At 39.7% G+C, this 18927-nt stretch overlaps 1 long non-coding RNA gene across 1 annotated transcript; it reads right to left on the bottom strand.

Moving 5' to 3' along the window:
• Window positions 1-3160: 3160 nt before the first annotated feature.
• On the bottom strand, window positions 3161-18458 carry LOC134737317 (uncharacterized). The gene is made up of 3 exons (XR_010122088.1): window positions 18442-18458; window positions 15606-15822; window positions 3161-3208 (listed from the first exon to the last, which is right to left on the bottom strand). It is a non-coding gene; the product is annotated as an uncharacterized lncRNA (long non-coding RNA).
• Between the last annotated feature and the right edge of the window lie 469 nt (window positions 18459-18927).

The following is an 18927-nucleotide window of genomic DNA, read 5'->3' on the forward strand; positions in this document are numbered from 1 at the left end:
ATCACTAGTGTCCAAGGGCAGTGATGGGAGAAGACCTCAATGGCATCCTTGTGGCTGCAGAAACTTCTGTGGAGTTTTATGTATCCCAGGCACTTAACATGGCACTGTGACAATATTTTCTCCTCTTAAAAAATGGAATAGGCAGTTCTGCATTGAAACCTCTTACCAATGGGAATGCTTTTTTTTTATTATTTATTTTTTATTTTTTTAGCAAATGAAGACTACCAAAGACTGCAAGACTCCTCTGCAGAAAGGAGTGTACAATGGAAGAAACAATCCTAAGTTGGAAGTCAGAGCCAGGGGTTCTGGTCCCAACACTCCACTAACCATGTACTCTTCAGTAAATTGCTTAATAGTTTATGAGCCTTTGTTTCCTTATCTGTCAAATGAAAGAATATCTACCTTTGAGGGTTATTATTAGTTTCTAATGAGATGATATCTATGAACATAATTTAAAATTGTAAAATGCTATATAAATGTCAAATTAATTGTTATATATTTTCTAAGTCAAATCATACAAGATCAAGAAGCAGTTTACCTCCATTTTAGACCAGTGAAGAGATTTGTCATTCTATTCTTGGTGATTACATTTCCTATTTATCCAGGTTTCTGTCTCAGTTTGGCTATCATACCCTCTCCCCACGCTCTCAGTGCACCATGACCCTGAGGACATTCAAAGGGATGGAAGACCTTTGCTCATCTTCTGTGGAAGAGAGCAGTTGTCTTGAAGAGGAGCCCCTGAATTTTATGCCTTTGAAGCCCCTCTTCTTGCTGTGTTCTTCTAACCCAAGTGGGCCTCCCTAAATGAAATGTCTATGGGATACTTCAGAAAGGTGGAAAGGGCTGCCCCTGTAGCCTGTTTTTGCCAACAGTGGATAGACAGTGATTGTCATGAAATAAGAAGAATACCCTGCCTGCAGTATTACAGCATCCTCTTTGCCTTCTCTCCCTAGATTCTGACATACATATTCTTTTCTAGTCATAGGTTAAACTTGACATTTAATGACCTTCTTAAAAACATATAGACATCCTCATCTAACATCCAGCAACACACCCTTTTACCTTTTATATAATTATGACACATGTTTAGAAAGATTTTGTTACTAAACTGTGAGTTACTCCAGAGAAAGTATTTCCCTGGTAGAACAGATAGGCCTTGTTTACTGATTGGATAAAGGATGAGGGAGAAGGAGGAATCCGGCATGACATCAAGGTGTCTGGCTTGAGGAACTAGAAAGACGGCAGCACTGACTTGGGAAATATGAGAGGAAACATGTTTGGAGGGCATGGAGCCCTGATGAACCTGGGGAGCTGGCATGATATTCAAAGGAGAAATCTCAGAGGCAGCTGGAGATATGCACAGGAAGCTCAGGAGGGAAGGCTGACTGGAGACACAGATTTGAGACCTATCAGCATCTAGGTGGTTTTTGAGCCATGGGAATAGGCCAGAACACACAGGGAGTGTGTAAAGTGAGGAAAAAAGAAGGCCAAGGGCAGACCTCTAGAGCAAATAGGTATAAAGGCTGGGTGCAGTGGCTCACGCCTGTAATCCCAGCACTTTGGGAGGCTGAGACGGGCAGATCACAAGGTCAGGAGATTGAGACCATCCTGGCTAACACGGTGAAACCCCCATCTCTACTAAAAATACAAAAAATTTGCCAGGCGTGGTGGCGGGTGCCTGTAGTCCCAGCTATTCGGGAGGCTGAGGCAGGAGAATGGCGTGAACCCGGGAGGCAGAGCTTGCAGTGAGCTGAGATCGCACCACTGCACTCCAGCCTGGGCGACAGAGTGAGACTTCATCTCAAAAAAGAAAGAAAAGAAAAGAAAAAAAAAGAAAAGAAAAGAAAAGAAAAGAAGTATAAAAAACATAGACAGAAAGAGGGGAGCCCACAAAGATATCTAAAAGAGTTGGATAGAGAAGAAAAGTAGAGCTAAGAGCGTGGGTTATTGAAGGCAAAGAGAGAGTCCTTTCCGTGAAGAGCGTCATGACCAAGTCAGATAAGGAATAAAAAGTAGCTATAACCATGTAGCTTAAAGTAGCTTAGTCCCTTTGATGAACTCAGTCAATTGGTTGAAGCAGGTGCCAAACTTCCAGTTAAGGGTTCAGGGGAAATCGAGACATGGATTCATGAAGGACAGCTCCTTCGAGAAAGTTGGTTTTGACAAAGCAGAGAGGGAGATGGCAATGAAGCTACATACCAAATACAATAATCTGCTCCAAAAACCAGTCCTTAGGTCTCTGAGTCCTCTCTACCCTCTTTGGAATAGGTCTTTTGAATAATTAGGAGGGGTGGCCAAAAAACTGCTAAAGTTGTTGCATTATAGTATTTACTCCAGAAACCAATCACGTGGGTCTGTTGCCTTCCTGATAACCATTTGCACCCCACTCTTTTCTTTGCTAACAAAGCCCTGCTTTTGTTCAGGACATGAATCTGCCCTGCCTCAGTAGATAGATCTGATGGACATAAACTAAAAATGACAATCCCATTGCTCTTTGCCAGATACAGGCCTATAATCCCTTATCCGAAACCCCTGGGGTCAGATATGTTTCAGAATAAAACTTTTGGACCATTAGAAGGGTAATAAAGTGATACAGTGCCTATGTAGTGTATGGCTTTTTTTTTTTTTTTGGATGGGGACCCACTTTGTTGCCCAGGCTGGAGTGCAGTGGTGCAATTATAGTTCACTGCAGTCTCGAACTCCTGGGCTCAAGGGATCCTCCTCAACTTCCTGAGTAGCTGAGATTACAGGCATGTGTCACCACATCTGGCTAATTTTTTGTTTTTTATAGTGATGGGGTCTCATCTCACCATGTTGCCCAGGTTTGTCTCAAACTCCTGTCATTAAGCAATCCTCCTGCCTTGGCCTCCCAAAGGGCTAGGGTTGCAGGCATGAGCCACCATGCCTGGCCCTGTACTGTATGTCATTTAACACCACAGTAAGTGTTAGACAGCATCCTGTTTCAAACATATTAATAATTCTGTATTAAAACAGAGAGATTGTCACATTAATTATGATGAATAAGGACTATAAATAGTGTCATCTCTGTTTGGGTCAGATTTGCCACTGTATTAGTCCATTTTCATGATGCTAATAAAGACATACCCGAGACCGGGCAATTTACAAAAGAAAGAGGTTTATTGTACTTACAGTTTCATGTGGCTGGGAAGGCAGGGAGGAGCAAGTTACATCTTATGTGGATGGCAGCCTGCAAAAAGAAAGCTTGTGTAGGGAAACTCCCATTTTTAAAACCATCAGATCTCATGAGACTCACTCACTATCATGAGAACAGCACGGGAAACACCCGCCTTCATGATTCGATCATCTCCCACTGGGTCCCTCCCACAACACGTGGGAATTATAGGAGCTACAAGATGAGATTTGGGTGGGGACACAGAGCCAAACCATATCAGCCACCAAATGCATTTTGGCACCAAACTTATAAAGGACTTTTCAGTTTTCAGACTTTTTTGGTTTCAGAATTGCCAATAAGAAATTATGAGCCTGTGATCATTTTTTCCAGCCTCTTCTGCAGGTAGACGGGTCTTTGTGACCCTGATGTAGCCAATGTGTGTTTTTTTTTAAGTCTGCTGAGGGGGCTTATTAAAATAGGGTTTCTTTATTGATAAAAGGGTATAGAACTTCCTTCCCATTTCCTTTTTCCTTGAACTTGGAGATGATATCTGGAACTCTGGCTGTCATCTCATGATCCTGCAGTTACAAGCATGAGGGGAAGTCAACAAGCTAAGGAGGGTTGAGCAGAAAGTACAGAAAGATCCTGCATCCTTGATGACAATACTGAGCTCAACTACCCTGAGATCACGTTTCTCTGGACTTATTATGATTTAAGATGCTGTTCATTGGGCACTTTATTACTTACAGAAGGAAGAAGAACTAAAAGAGTTGTGGGGTTGAGCAAGAACTTCTTTGAGGATAAAAGATACTTGCACAAATTTTTATATATAAGTCCTTTTGTTTTTTCTTTTGTTTCCTAGTTACTGTTAATGTTATTATTATTATTTGCAAATAGACTATCAAACTATCAGTGTACATTTGGGTTTATCTATAATTTCTCTTTACAACAGTTGTAGTGAATTCTTATACTTTTATGTTGCTCCAAGTCCATTTTGAATATGAGTTGTACTATCTCATACGAGGAGCAGGGCTCAGTCTCCCTTCACACAGTTTCCAGTTCTACTCCTCCTCCCAGTTCCTCAAGGTGGTCAATCCATTTATCTACCTTAAACAACTGCCTACTGGTGACCACTACCCTGAGGGTCAGCTAGATACAGCCTACTTACCTGGCCCCACTGACTCACCCTGAATGGACTGTGCAGATATGCAGCACTGACCACCTCTCAGTTACAAAGTGAGCCCATGGAACTTGTGCCTATTTGTTCTAAACCCACCAACTAGAACTCTGCTCAGGAAACCTGCTTGGATAATGCCCTGACCCCAATAAGGGCTTTAGTGCCACAGATTCTCTCTCTCTGTCACCCTCTACATGCTGGCTGGGCACCCTGCAGTCTCCAGACTTGCTGCTGGCTCTCATGGGCACCCTTCTTCTCCTATGGATCTGTGAATAACAGAAGGCGTCTGTGATTTCCTGTGTTTTGTTATGCAGCCTCTTCTGCATGTCACCTGGCACACGCACCTGAGCCTAACTCTTCTTGTGGTGTAGGCTCTCCTAGAGAGTGGCTATCGGGGTGTCCTTATGGTCAGTCTCAAGATAAAGATCTCAAGGTTAATTTAGAAAGATATTACAGTTTCATTAAAATCAGAAACAAGTCAAATATGTCTACTATTTCTTCTATTATTCAATATTGTCTTGTAAGTATTGGACAATCCAACAAAAAAATACAATGAAACAATCAGTATAAATATTCACATATAGCAAATTTTTAATTTTCAGATTAGATGATTGTTTTCTTAGAAAAATTAAGAAATTCTACTTTAGACCTCAGTTTCCTCGTCCATGGAACTGATATAATAGTATCTGCCTTATAGAGACGTTATGAGGATTAAATGAGCTAATACACTTAAAACAGTGCCAGGTCCATTGTAAGTTCTCCATAAATGTTAAAGATTGTTATTAAAAGAATTGAATAGGGAAACTGAATACAAAATAAAAAAACAAAAATTAATAGGTTTACTTTTAGTAAACAAACTTAAATGTCACAGGGAGGATATCCCATTTTTAATAAAAATGAAAACTATAAAATACTTAGAAATAAAATTCACAAGAAAGGCAAAAGACCTAAATAAGTAAAACTATAAAATCTTACTAAAATATGAAAAGAAGATATCTAAATGGAATGACAACTTTCTAAGATAGAATGATATATCATAAAAATGTGTATATTTATATATTTTTATATTAAATTAATTATATTTTAAATTAAATTAATTTATATATTTAATTAAATTCCAACCAGAATCCTAGTTTGGGATTCTTCACACTGGATATAATAAACTTAAAGATCACTGAAAGAATATCTGAGAGGAGTACATTTTTATGGAAAGATACAAGGATGATATCTTAACTTATTATATATTACAATTAGCTCTAAATCTAATGTAATAAAAATATGGCATGGAGGCGGATAGGAGTATATGAGAATTCTCTACTTTTTGCCCAATTTTGCTGTGGACCTAAAACTACTCTAAAAAATAAAATTTATTTATTTAACATAAATAAATAACAATGCCAAAAATATAGACTTGGCCACAATATAGGCCAATAAATCAATGAAACAGAATCCAAAGTTGATTCAAGTAAATATGAGTCTTAGTATCTGACAAAGTGGGAAAGGATGATGTATCTAGTAAATCATGCTGACAGAATTGGCATGTGAAGGAAGGCAGACCAGACCCCTGCATCATACCATGCTCAAAAAATTCTAGATGAAGTAAAAATCTAAATGTAAAATATAAAATAATAGAATGAATTTTAGAAAAATATTTTTGTAAATTTAAAGTTTTGTAAATTTAAAGTGGGAAGACCTTAAGCAAAAGGATCCTCCCCCAGAGCCTTCAGAAAGGACTGCCGTCCTGCTAGTACCTTGGTTTTAGGCCAGCGAGACCTGTGCTGGACTTCTAACCTGTAAAACTTAGAGAATTTGCATTGCTTTAAGCCATTGAGTTTGTTGTAATTTGTTTCAGCAGCCATAGAAAATTATTAAAATGTATTAAGTATGTTAATTCCCTCATTTGAAAATCCGACTTTACCAATGTTACACAAACTTGTCCAGAGAATAAAGATAAAACACTTCCTAACTCTTCTGAAGAAGCCAGAAAACCTTGATACCAAAATCGGATAAGGACATTACAAAAAAAGAAAATTATTGGCCAATCTCTGCTATAATGTAGATACAGAAATCCTTTACAATTTAATAGCTAACCAAATTCAGTAATACACTTAAAAGGATAATTCAACACAACCAATATGACTTTATTCCAGGAATGTAAAGTTGGTTAGTCATTAGAAAATGAGTTAATTATAATTTATCACTTTAACAGATTAAGTAGAAATTTCATACAATCATCTCAATAGATGCAAAGAAAGCATTTGATGAAGTTCTGCTCATCAAAAGACACAATAAAAGGAATGAAAAGGCAAGCAAAAAAGTTTATGACTAAAATAAGAGAAACCTTAAGAAACTAGGAAGAGAAGGGAACTTCCTTATTTTGATAAAGATTTTCTAAAAAAAAAATAACAAATATCATATTTAATGGGAAAATATTGAAAGCATTTCCATTGAGATCAAGAAAGAAACAAAGATTCTTGCTATGTCCACTTCTATTTATTGATGTATTTGAGATCCTAGTCATTGCAAAAATAAAAGATTTGAAAGGAAGAAATGTGTAAGCATAGTTATGTATGAGGGAAAAAATCCTAAACAATCTACAAACTTTTAGAATTAAAGTAAATTTAACAATGTTGCTGGATACAAAATCAGTTTACAAAAATCAATTTAATTTTTAATCATAGGAAACAATTTTCCATAAAATTTTGTTTAATTGGAAGAAAAAGAAAATAATACCATTTATGTGACATTACAGAACCCAAATACCTAGGAATACATCTAAAGAAACACAGTTGTCTCAATAAATATGGGGAATGAGTTCCAGGAGCCCCTGCATATACACAAATCCAGGCGTACTCAAGTCCTGCAAGTTGGCCCTGTGGAACACACATATGTGAAAAGTTGGCCCTCAGTATAGGCAGGTCTCACATCCTGCAAATACTGCATTTTTTATCTGCTTTTGGTTGAAAAAATATATACGTATAAGTGGATCCTGAAAATTCAAACCCCTGTTCTTCAAGGGTCAACTGTGTGCAAGACCTGTACATTGAAAATGTTAAGACATCACTTGGAGAAATTAAAGATCTAAATAAACAAGTATTCCATGTTCATAGATCAGAAGACTCAATATTGTTAAGATGTCAATTCTCTCCAATTTGATCTATAAATTCAGTGCAATCTTAATTAACTTCCCAGCTGGCATTTTTACAAAAACTGACAAGCTGATTCTAAAATTTATGTGCAGTTGCAAAGGGCCAAAAATAACCAAGATACTCATGAAGAAGAACAAAGAAAAAACACTCATTCTACCAGATATTAAAATTTCTTGTAAGCTACAGTAATTAAGACAGTGTGATGTAGATACAAGAGGAGAGAAACAAACCAATGAAACAGAGTAGAGAGTCCACAAATAGACCCATACATACACAAAACTTGATTCATAGGAAAGGTGACATCGCAGGTAAAATGATCTCTCTTTAATAAATTCTACTCGGTCATTTATATATTCATATGGAAGAAATAAAATTCCACCCCTACTTCATATTAAATACAAAAATGCAATCCCAGAAGAATTGTAGATCTAAATTTTAAAGTTGGAAAGTAAGAGTTCTAGAAGCTGACACAGAAAAATATCTTCATAACCTTGAGTAGACAAAGGAACAGGAACCTAAGCACTTTCTTAGGAAAGTGCTATCTTAAGAAAGCACTTAGGATAAAAAAGAAAAAATATGATAAATAGACTACATTAAAAGTAAGAACTTCTGTTCATCAAAAGACACAATAAAAGGGATGAAAAGGCAAGCCACCAACTGGGAGAAGATATTTGCAATGTGTGTGATGACAGAAGACTCATCCAGAATATGTGAAGAACCTTCACAAATCAATAAGAAAAAGACCTTATGGAAAAATAGGCCACGAACTTGAGCAAATACTTAACAAAAGAGGGCATCCAAAGCCAATACATGTATGAAAAAGTTTCCACTTCAGTAGTCACTAGGAAAGTGCAAATTCAGTAGGTGGTTTTCCCCTGACAGTGCTAAGGAGGCTGGGAGGTCGAGACTGGGTGGAATTCACCACAGCCCAGTAAAGCTGCTGTGGCCAGACTGCTTCTCTAGATTCCTCCTCACTGGGCAGGGCATCTCTGAAAGAAAGGTAACAGCCGGAGTCAGGGGCTTACAGACAGAGCCCCCATCTCCCTTGGACAGAGCACCTGGGGAAAGGGGCGACTGTGGGCACAGCTTCAGTGGATGTAGTCATTCCTGCCTGCTGGCTCTGAAGGGAGCACCTGATCCTGATAAGAGGGATTCTCCCAGCACAGCACACCAGCTCTGCTAAGGAACAGACTGCCTCCTCGAGTGGGTCCCTGACCCCCGTGCCTCCTGACTGAGAGAGACCTTCCAACAGGGGTCGACAAACACTTCATACAGAAGAGCTCCAGCTGGCATCAGCTGGTGCACCTCTGGGATGAAGCTTCCAGAGGAAGGAAAAGGCAGCAATCTTTGCTGTTCTGCAGCCTCCACTGGTGATACCCAGCTGAACAGGGTCTGGAGCAGACCTCCAGCAAACTGCAGCAGACCTGCAGAAGAGGGGCCTGACTGTTAGAAGAAAAACTTACAGACAGAAAGCCATAACATCAACATCAACAAAAAGGAACCCCATACACAGAAACCCCATCCAAAGGTCATCAGCCTCAAAGATCAAAAGTAGATAAATGCACAAAGATGAGGAAAAACCTGCACAAAAACGCTGAAAATTCCAAAAACCAGAATGTCTCTTCTTCTCCAAATGATCGCAACTCCTGTCCAGAAGGGCACAAAACTGGACGGAGAATGAGATGGACGAATTGACAGAAGTAGGCTTCAGATGGTGGTAATAAAAGACTCTTTGGAGCTAAAGGAGAATGTTCTAACCCAATGCAAGGAAACTAAGAACCTGGATAAAAGGTTACAGGAACTGCTAACTAGAATAACCAGTTTAGAGAGGAACATAAATGACCTGATGTAGCTGAAAAACACAGCACGAGAACTTCATGAAGCATACACAAGTATCAATAGTGGAATTGATCAAGCAGAAGAAAGGATATCAGACATTGAAGATCAACTTACTGACATAAGATGTGAAGACAAGATTAGAGAAAAAAGAATGAAAAGGAATGAACAAAGCCTCCAGGAAATATAGGACTATGTGAAAAGACCAAACCTACAACTGATTGGTGTACATGAAAGTGATGGGGAGAATAGAAGCAAGCTGGAAAACACACTTCAGGGTATTATCCAGGAGAACTTCCTCAACTTACCAAGACAGGCCAACATTCAAATTCAGGAAATACAGAGAATATCACTAAGATACTCTTCGAGAAGAGCAACCCCAGGACACAGAATTGACAGATTCTCCAAGGTTGAAAGGAAGGAAAACATGTTAAGGGCAGCCACAGAGACAGACCAGGTTACCTACAAAGGAAAGCCCATCAGATTAACAGTGGATCTCTCTGCAGAAACCCTACAAGCCAGAAGAGAGTGGGGGGCAATATTCAACATTCTTAAAGAAAAGAATTTTCAACCCAGTATTTCATATCCAGCCAAACTAAGCTTCATAAGCGGAGCAGAAATAAAATCCTTTACAGACAAGCAAATGCTGAGGGATTTTGTCACCAGCAGGCCTGCCTTACAAGAGCTCCTGAAGGAAGCACTAAATATAGAAAGGAAAAACTGGTACCAGCTACTGCAAAAACATATCAAAATATAAAGACCAATGACACTATGAAGAAACTGCATCAACTAAAGTGCAAAGTAACCAGCTAGCATCATGATGACAGGATCAAATTCATATACAAAAATATTAACCTTAAATGTAAATGGGCTAAATGCCCCAATTAAAAGACACAGACTGGCAAACTGGATAAAGAGTCAAGACCCATCAGTGTGCTGTATTCAGGAGACCCATCTCACATGCAATGACACACATAGGTTCAAAATAAAGGATGGAGGAATATTTACCAAGCAAATGGAAAGAAAAAAAAAGCAGGGGTTGCAAACCTAGTCTCTTATAAAACAGACTTTAAACCAACAAAGATAAAAAAAAAAGATAAAGAAGGGCATTACATAATGGTAAAAGGATCAATGCAACAAGAAGAGCTAACTATCCTAAATATATATGTACCCAATACAGGAGCACCCAGATTCATAAAACAAGTTCTTAGAGACCTACAGAGTGACTTAGACTCCCACACAATAATAGTGGGAGACTTTAACACCCCACTGTCAATATTATACGGATGAACGAGACAGAAAATTAACAAGGATATTCAGGACTTGAACTCAGCTCTGAACCAAGAAGACCTAATAGACACTTACAGAACTCTCCACCCCAAATCAACAGAATATACATTCTTCTCAGCACCATATAGCACTTATTCTAAAATCAACCACATAATTGGAAGTAAAACACTCCTCAGCAAATGCAAAAGAACAGAAATTGTAACAGTCTGTCAGACCACAGTGCAATCAAATTAGAACTCCACATTAAGAAACTCACTCAAAACCACACAACTCCATGGAAATGGGAGAACCTGCTCCTGAATGACTACTGAAATAAAGAAGTTCTTTGAACCCAATGAGAACAAAGAGACAACGTGCCAGAATCTCTGGAACACAGCTAAAGTAATGTTAAAAGGGAAATTTATAGCATGAAATGCCCACATCAGAAAGCTGAAAAGATCTAAAATCAACACCCTAACATCACAATTAGAATAACTAGAGAAGCAAAAGCAAACAAATTCCAAAGTAGCAGAAGACAAGAAATAACTAAGATCAGAGCAGAACTGAAGGAGATACAAACACGAAAAACCCTTCAAAAAAAATCAATGAATCCTGTAGCTGTTTTTTTTTGAAAAGATTAACAAAATAGATAGACCACTAGCTAGACTAATAAAGAAGAAAAGAGAGAAGAATCAAATAGACACCTTAAGAAATGATAAAGGGGATATCACTACTGTTCCCGCAGAAATACAAACTACCATCAGAGAATACCATAAACACCTCTATGCAAATAAACTAGAAAATCTAGAAGAAATGGATAAATTCCTGGACACATAAACCATCCCAAGACTGAACCAGGAAGAAGTCGAATCCCGGAATAGACCAATAGCAAGTTCTGTAATTCAGGCAGTAATTAATAGCCTACCAATCAAAAAAAGCCCAGGACCAGATGGATTCACAGCCAAATTCTACCAGAGGTACAAAGAGGAGCTGGTGACATTCCTTCTGAAACTATTCCAAACAATAGAAAAAGAGGGACTCCTCCCTAACTCATTTTATGGGGCCAGCATCATCTTGATACCAAAACCTGGCAGAGACACAACAAAAAAAGAAAATTTCAGGCCAATATCCCTGATGAACATCAGTGTGAAAATCCTCAATAAAATTCTGGCAAACTGAATCCAGCAGCACATCAAAAAGCATATCTACCACAAGCAAGTCAGCTTCATCCCTGGGATGCAAGGCTGGTTCAACATATGCAAATCAATAAACGTAATTCATCACATAAACAGAACCAATGACAAAAACCACATGATTAACTCAATAGATGCAGAAAAGGCCTTTGATAAAATTCAACATCCCTTCACGCTAAAAACTCTCAATAAACTAGGTATTGATGAAACGTATCTCAAAATAATAAGAGCTATTAATGACAAACCCATAGCCAATATCATACTGAATGGGCAAAAGCTAGAAGCATTCCCTTTGAAAACCGGCACAAGACAAGGATGCCCTCTCTCACCAGTCCTATTCAACACAGTACTGGAATTTCTGGCCAAGGCAATCAGGCAAGAGAAATAAATAAAGGGTATTCAAGTAGGAAGAGAGAAAGTCAAATTGTCTGTTTGCAGATGACATGACTGTATACTTAGAAAACCCTAACATCTCAGTCTGAAAACTCCTTAAGCTGATAAGCAACTTTAGCAAAGTCTCAGGATACAAAATCAATGTGCGAAAATCACAAGCATTCCTATACACCAACAATAGACAAGCAGAGAGCCAAATAATGAGTGAACTCCCAATCACAGTTGCTACAAAGAGAATAAAATACCTAGGAATACAACTTATAAGGGATGCGAAGGACCTTTTCAAGGAGAACTACAAGCCACTGCTCAAGGAAAGAAGAGAGGACACAAACAAATGGAAAAAAATTCCATGCTCATGGATAAGAATAATCAATATCATGAAAATGGCCATACTGCCCAAAGTAATTTACAGTTTCAATGCTATTCCCATTAGGCTACCATTCACTTTCTTCACAGAATTAGAAAAAACTACTTTAAATTTCATATGGAACCAAAAAAGAGCCCATATAGCCAAGACAATTCTAAGCAAAAAGAACAAAGCTGGAGGCATCACACTACCTCACTTCAAAGTATACTACAAGGCTACAGTAACCAAAACAGCATGGTACTGATACCAAAACAGTATATAAACCAATGGAACAGAACAGAGGCCTCAGAAATAACACCACACATCTACAACCATCTGATCTTTGACAAACCTGACAAAAACAAGCAATGGGGAAACGATTCCTCATTTAATAAATGGTGCTGGGAAAACCAGCTAGCCATCTGCAGAAAACTGAAACTAGACCCCTTCCGTACACCTTATACAAAAATTAACTCAAGATGGATTAAAGTCTTAAATGTCAAACCCAAAACCATAAAAACCCTAGAAGAAAGCCTAGGCAATACCATTCAGGACATAGGTGTGGGCAAAGACTTCATGACTAAAACACCAAAAGCAATGGCAACAAAAGCCAAAATTGACAAATGGGATCTAATCAAACTAAAGAGCTTCTGCACAGCAAAAGAAACTATCATTAGCGTGAACAGGCAACCTACAGAATGGGAGAAATTTTTTGCAATCTATCCATCTGACAAAGGGCTAACATCCAGAATCTAAAAGGAACTTAAACAAATTTACAAGAAAAAAGCAAACAACCCCATCAAAAGTGGGTGAAGGATATGAACAGATACTTCTCAAAAGAAGACATTTATGCGGCCAAAAACATGAAAAAAAGCTCATCATCACTGGTCATTAGAGAAATGCAAATCAAAACCAAAATAAGACACCATCTCACACCAGTTAGAAGGGTGATCATTAGAAAGTCTGGAAGTATCAGATGCTTGCAAGGATATGGAGAAATAGGTACGCTTTTACACTGTTGGTAAGAGTGTAAATTAGTTCAACCATTGTGGAAGACAGTGTGGCAATTCCTGAAGGATCTAGAACAAAATACCATTTGACCCAGCAATCCTACTACTGAGTACATACCCAAAGGATTATAAATCACTCTACTATAAAGACACATGCACACATATGTTTATTGCGGCACTATTTGCAGTAGCAAATACTTGGAACCAACCCAATGCCCATCAATAATAAACTAGAAAAGAAAAATGTGGCACATATACATCATGGAATACAATGCAGCCATAAAAAAGAATGAGTTCATGTACTTTGCAGGGACATGGATGAAGCTGGAAGCCATTATTCTCAGCAAACTAACACAGGAACAGAAAACCAAATGCCGCATGTTCTCACTTGTAAGTGGGAGTTGAACAATGAGAACACATGGACACAAGGAGGGGGACATCACACACAGGAGCCTGTCAGTGGATGGGGCGCCAGGGGAGGGAGAGCATTTAGGACAAATACCTAATGCATGCGGGGCTTAAAACTTAGATGATGGGTTGATGGGTGCAGCAAACCACCAGGGCAATGTATACCTATGTAACAAACCTGCATGTTCTGCACATGTATCCCAGAACTTAAAGTTTTTTAAAAGTGCAAATTAAAGCCACAAATTAAAGTTAAATTTATACCCACGAGAATGACTAACTTTAAGTAGTCTGACAATACTAAGTGCTGAGAAGAATGTGATCAAACAATCTTGGAGAGGGAGAGTGTAGGCAAATGTTCACAACAGCATTATTCAAAAAATGAAAAGCCAGAAACAATTTAGATATCAAGAGCAGAATAAAAAGTTGAGTTGCATATTCATTCAAAGGAAACTATACAGCAATGAAAAATCACAAATTGCTGCTACACACAACAATATGGATGAACATCACCAAAATTATGTTGAGCAAAGAACCCCTAAAAACAGTAGTTTCCATCTGCTTCCATTTACGTAGAGTTCAAAGCCACAGAAGATTAATGTGTGGTTTTAGAAGTCAGGAGAGCTGTTCCCTCTGGAGAAGAGGAAGAAGCATCGCTGGGAGAGGCACGAGGGGAGCTGCTGGGGTACTGGTGGTAATATTTATTGTTCTGGATGATGACTAAATAAAATATATTCACATTGTGAAAATTCTTTGAGCTATTGCTATGAGTTGTGCACATTTCTGTATGTACATCCTACTGCAATAAACTTTATATAAAGAAAAAAGAAATGATAATTAAGTGACAAATTTTTGAAATATGAGTTATAACAGGACTAAAAATAATATAACGCATAGGGAAGAATTATGTCTCACTAAAAACCCTATTATCAGACAGGGTTTACTAAACTTCCATCTTCCCTACAGAGCTGTTCCAGAACTTACTTTTAGCTTCCACTTGACTGCTCTTGTTTCTCAACTGCTATCAGATTGTATAGCCCAAGGGCTAAGGAATGCTGGCACCTAGGTTGCTTGTGAGAAGAGACACCACGGCCTGTGCGGGATGCAGTGCCACTGGTGGCCAGGACTGGCAGGTTGTCTGCTTATGAAGTGCCTGAGGCCCCGCTTTTGGAGAGGAACTGACTTGTGGAGTTCTGCAGCATAATAGTAAATAGTGGGGCCCCACCAAGAAGCCACATGGTCCCTTCCCACTATTCATCCCATCTGCCCTATTACTTGCTGCTCAGCCTCTGGAGAAAGGGTATTCTATGACAAGGACTCACAGAATTAGGGCTACTATGACAAAATACCAAAGACTGAGTGGCTTAAATAACAGAAATTATTTTCTCACAGCTCTGGAGGCTAGAACTCCCACAACAAGGTGTCAGCACATTTGATTTCTCTCTCCTTGGCTTGCCTTCTGTCTGTGTTCTCACAAGGTTGTCCCTTTGTCTGTGTCCTAATCTCCTCTTTTTATAAGGATAGCAGTCATAGTGGATTAGGGCCCACCCTGATGGCACTGTTTTAATTTTATTACCTTTTTAAAGGCCTTATCTCAAAACCCAGGCACATTCTGGGTACTAAGGGTTAGGGCTTCAACACACAAGTTTTGGGACACACAATTCAGTCCATAAAAGAGTCTGTCTAGTTCTTACCAAGCTCTGTGACTGGGCTGATTCCTGTAGCTTCTCGGGTTCTAAGTTTCTTCCCAACTTGAAAATGACGTTTGTGGCTCTTGCTCCCAATGCTGATGATGCATAGCTTGCTTTCCAGCTTTCCTGTGAACATCTCCTTGGGTTCCAGTATAACCAGATATAAATAACAATGGCAGAAGTGCAAGTACGGTGTCATTACATTGAATGTTTTCCAACCCTGTATGCATGTAGTGGGGAGAAAAAAAAAAGTGAGAATATCCAGAGTTAAAAGCAGCCTGAGACTTCATAGGCCACACGAAGGTTGGCTGTAGAACTTAAGATGGGAGAGAAGCAGGGTTGGGGGAGAAAAAAAGTAGGGGAGAAGGAGAATTGATATATATTTGGGGATTGGTCTGTACCAGAAACTGTAATCTCACTGAAGCTTCACAACAACCTCATGAGGTGGGTATTATTATTATTATTATTATTAATTATTATTATTATTCCCATTTTACTGGTGAGGACACTGAGGCTCAGAATGCAGAGTTGGGCTTTGCTATTTCAGTCTACCCAGAACTCAGAGGAACCCATGCAAGTCAGCTCTGCCAACAGCGTTGGTTGAACATGCTTTGGCACCTCTCGCCTTCCTCCCCCCAGCATTGCCCTGTCACAGGTGACAAGAGGAAGACAAGGCTCCTGTCTGTTCTGTTTGGTAGTTCTAAAAAAGTGACATGACCAATTCTGTTGTTGTTGCTGGTTCAGTTTTAGTGAATAGATAATGTTCACTGAAAAGACATCAATAGATATTAACAAGCAAACAAATAAAATTCTGGCACAAGCAAAACTAATCCACAGTGACAGAAAGTAGATCAATAGTTGCCTGTGGGAAGAGCAGATGAGTATAAAGGGGCCTCAAAGAACTTCTGGGGGAGATGCAAATGTTCTATATCTTGATTGAGGTTGTTGCTCTACATGTATGTACTTGTATAAAAACTCATCAAACTATACACTTAAAACAGGTGAGTTTTTAGTAGTAGTAGTGATGTTTGGATACCTGTAACTTTATCTCCATTAGAAATGTCAGATATTTGAATATCATCAGTTAGTTTTTGCAGGTATCTTGAAATATTATTCATGTTCCTCACTCCTGAGATAGTTTTACAGATTCATGTTCGTCACTACTGAGATAGTCATTTAGCCTGTGCACTAGACCTTGCTTTTGATGCCTTCATAAAGCATATATCACAAAAAAGGTGAGTTGTTGTATGTCAATTACACCTCAATAAAGTTGATTGATATAAAGAGAAAATCACCAGAAATCCCACCACCAAGAGATAACAACTACCATTTGGGGTTTTTATGCTGCCAGGGCATTCATCCCCACCCCTCCACCCCTGCACATGCTGTATTACACTGTGTTCTGGGTTTTTTTTTTTCTCTCTGTCTACGATATATTATAAAAACCTTTCCACACCAGTACACAGAATGCTGCATCAGTATTTTTGCAGTGGTAGAATACAGCATTATGTCGACAAAACATGTTTACTTCACCAATTTGTTGTGTTGGAAAATTAAGATGTTTCCAATTTTTCACTCTTATAAACACTACGATGAATATCCTTGTAATTAAATATTTGGGCATATCCTTAATGATTGTCATAGAATAAATTTCTTCCAGTAAAATTACTGGGTCACAGGCATTCACATTTTTAAGGAATTTGATGTAGCTTTCAAAATTGCCCTACCTAAAAACTATATCAATTTATATGCCCACTAGCCATCTCTGTTTTGTACTGTAGACTCTCAATGTGTAGACTCAGCATTGTGACTCTCCATGGGAGCAGACACAAGGTAAGTCCCAGTAATTGACATATCCTGAGATCCCACAACTTTAGAAGCTATTGAAACCTTTCAAAGGCAGTCCCAGCCCTAACTTTAAATGAAATTCAAGACCCATAAAGGTTCAGGGGTCTGAAAGCACTCCTACTGCTCCTACTGAGCACATCCAGGACTCTGACTCAGGACTCAGGCCAGAAACCACCACACAGCTTGCTAAAGGAACATTGAGTCAAAGGACCAGCAAAGACCTCCTGCCATCTCAGGCTTAGAGATTCCCTAGTCTCTACACCCACTTAATGTCTTTGAACCAAGCCTTGCTCCAGAGCAGCCGGGCGAAGGAGCCAGGGATCTCAGGAGTCACACACACTGTTGAGGTCTCAGCACAACTCCGGTTGGTTGCATTTTATTTCAACCCTTGGTTCTGCTGCACGTGGCCTTGGGATGGTTATTTAACCTAAGGCTCAATTTCCTCAACAGAAAAATGGAGTTGGTAATTGTACCTAGCTCATAGAGTTTTAGTAGGATGGCATGAGGTAATACAATCAAATTCACTAGCACCACTCCTGGCCCTTGAAAGGTGCTGATATTTGGTTAAGTGTTATTATCATTTGTTGGCCCCTCACACTTAGCTTCAGGCAGCAGAGAGGCCTGAGAGAACAACTTCCTGCCCTTACATTCTGACTTTTCTGCACTGGTGTCGCTGCAGAAGGCCAGCCACCAGGCTCATTTTAGATCTGCCTAATGCCACCGATAAGCTAAGGGCTTGAAACCCCATTCTTACGAGTGGCTTGCCCACCTCGCATGCCTCTAGGACCAAGCCTGACAAATATAGCAGAAATTACAGGCATCTGATTTAAGGCTTCGTGTGTACACTTCGCCTGAGCCAAGCCCCAAGCCCTAGTCCCGCTGCTGCATCAAAGGACCAGCTCTCTCCCAGCCTCCAGGCCCAGAGTAAGCAGCAATTTGGGAGGCAGCCCCCTCTTATTTTTAGCTTTAGAAACCCGAAAAGCCAACATACCAGAGCTCACCCAAGCGTCTCTCACAAGCTGTTGTTTGACTTGGGTTGAGAAAATGACAGGCTGGGTTCTGCACCAAGAAGAGAAGAAAAAAAGAGGGGGAAAAAAGGAGTTTTCTTTTCCCTCCACTGCCAATCTCCATCCCCCTCAACTCCTCCCCTAGGCCTGGGTGGACCCTGCCTGGGTAATAGTTCCCTGCTATATTTAAAAACCACAGATGTGTTTGGTGGAGACTTAATTTCGGAATTGCAGGCAGCGTCTCCTGAGGACAAGGGGAAAGCCGGTGCCGCGAGCCCGCCTGCTGCCCGGAGCTCCCAACTCGGCGGAATCCAGGTCAGGACGCGCCGCCGTTTTGATGTGCTGCCGGCCGGGAGGCGCGGGCGCCAGGCTCCAACGGCTGGGTTGGGTGGCTGCGGGGCAGGGGTTGGATCTGAATTCGGCCCTCGGGGGCTCTGGATGCGGGATGCGGGCTCGACTTCCTCGCTGCC

The sequence above is a fragment of the Symphalangus syndactylus genome, chromosome 8, assembly GCF_028878055.3.
Source record: "Symphalangus syndactylus isolate Jambi chromosome 8, NHGRI_mSymSyn1-v2.1_pri, whole genome shotgun sequence".
Lineage (NCBI taxonomy): Eukaryota > Metazoa > Chordata > Mammalia > Primates > Hylobatidae > Symphalangus > Symphalangus syndactylus.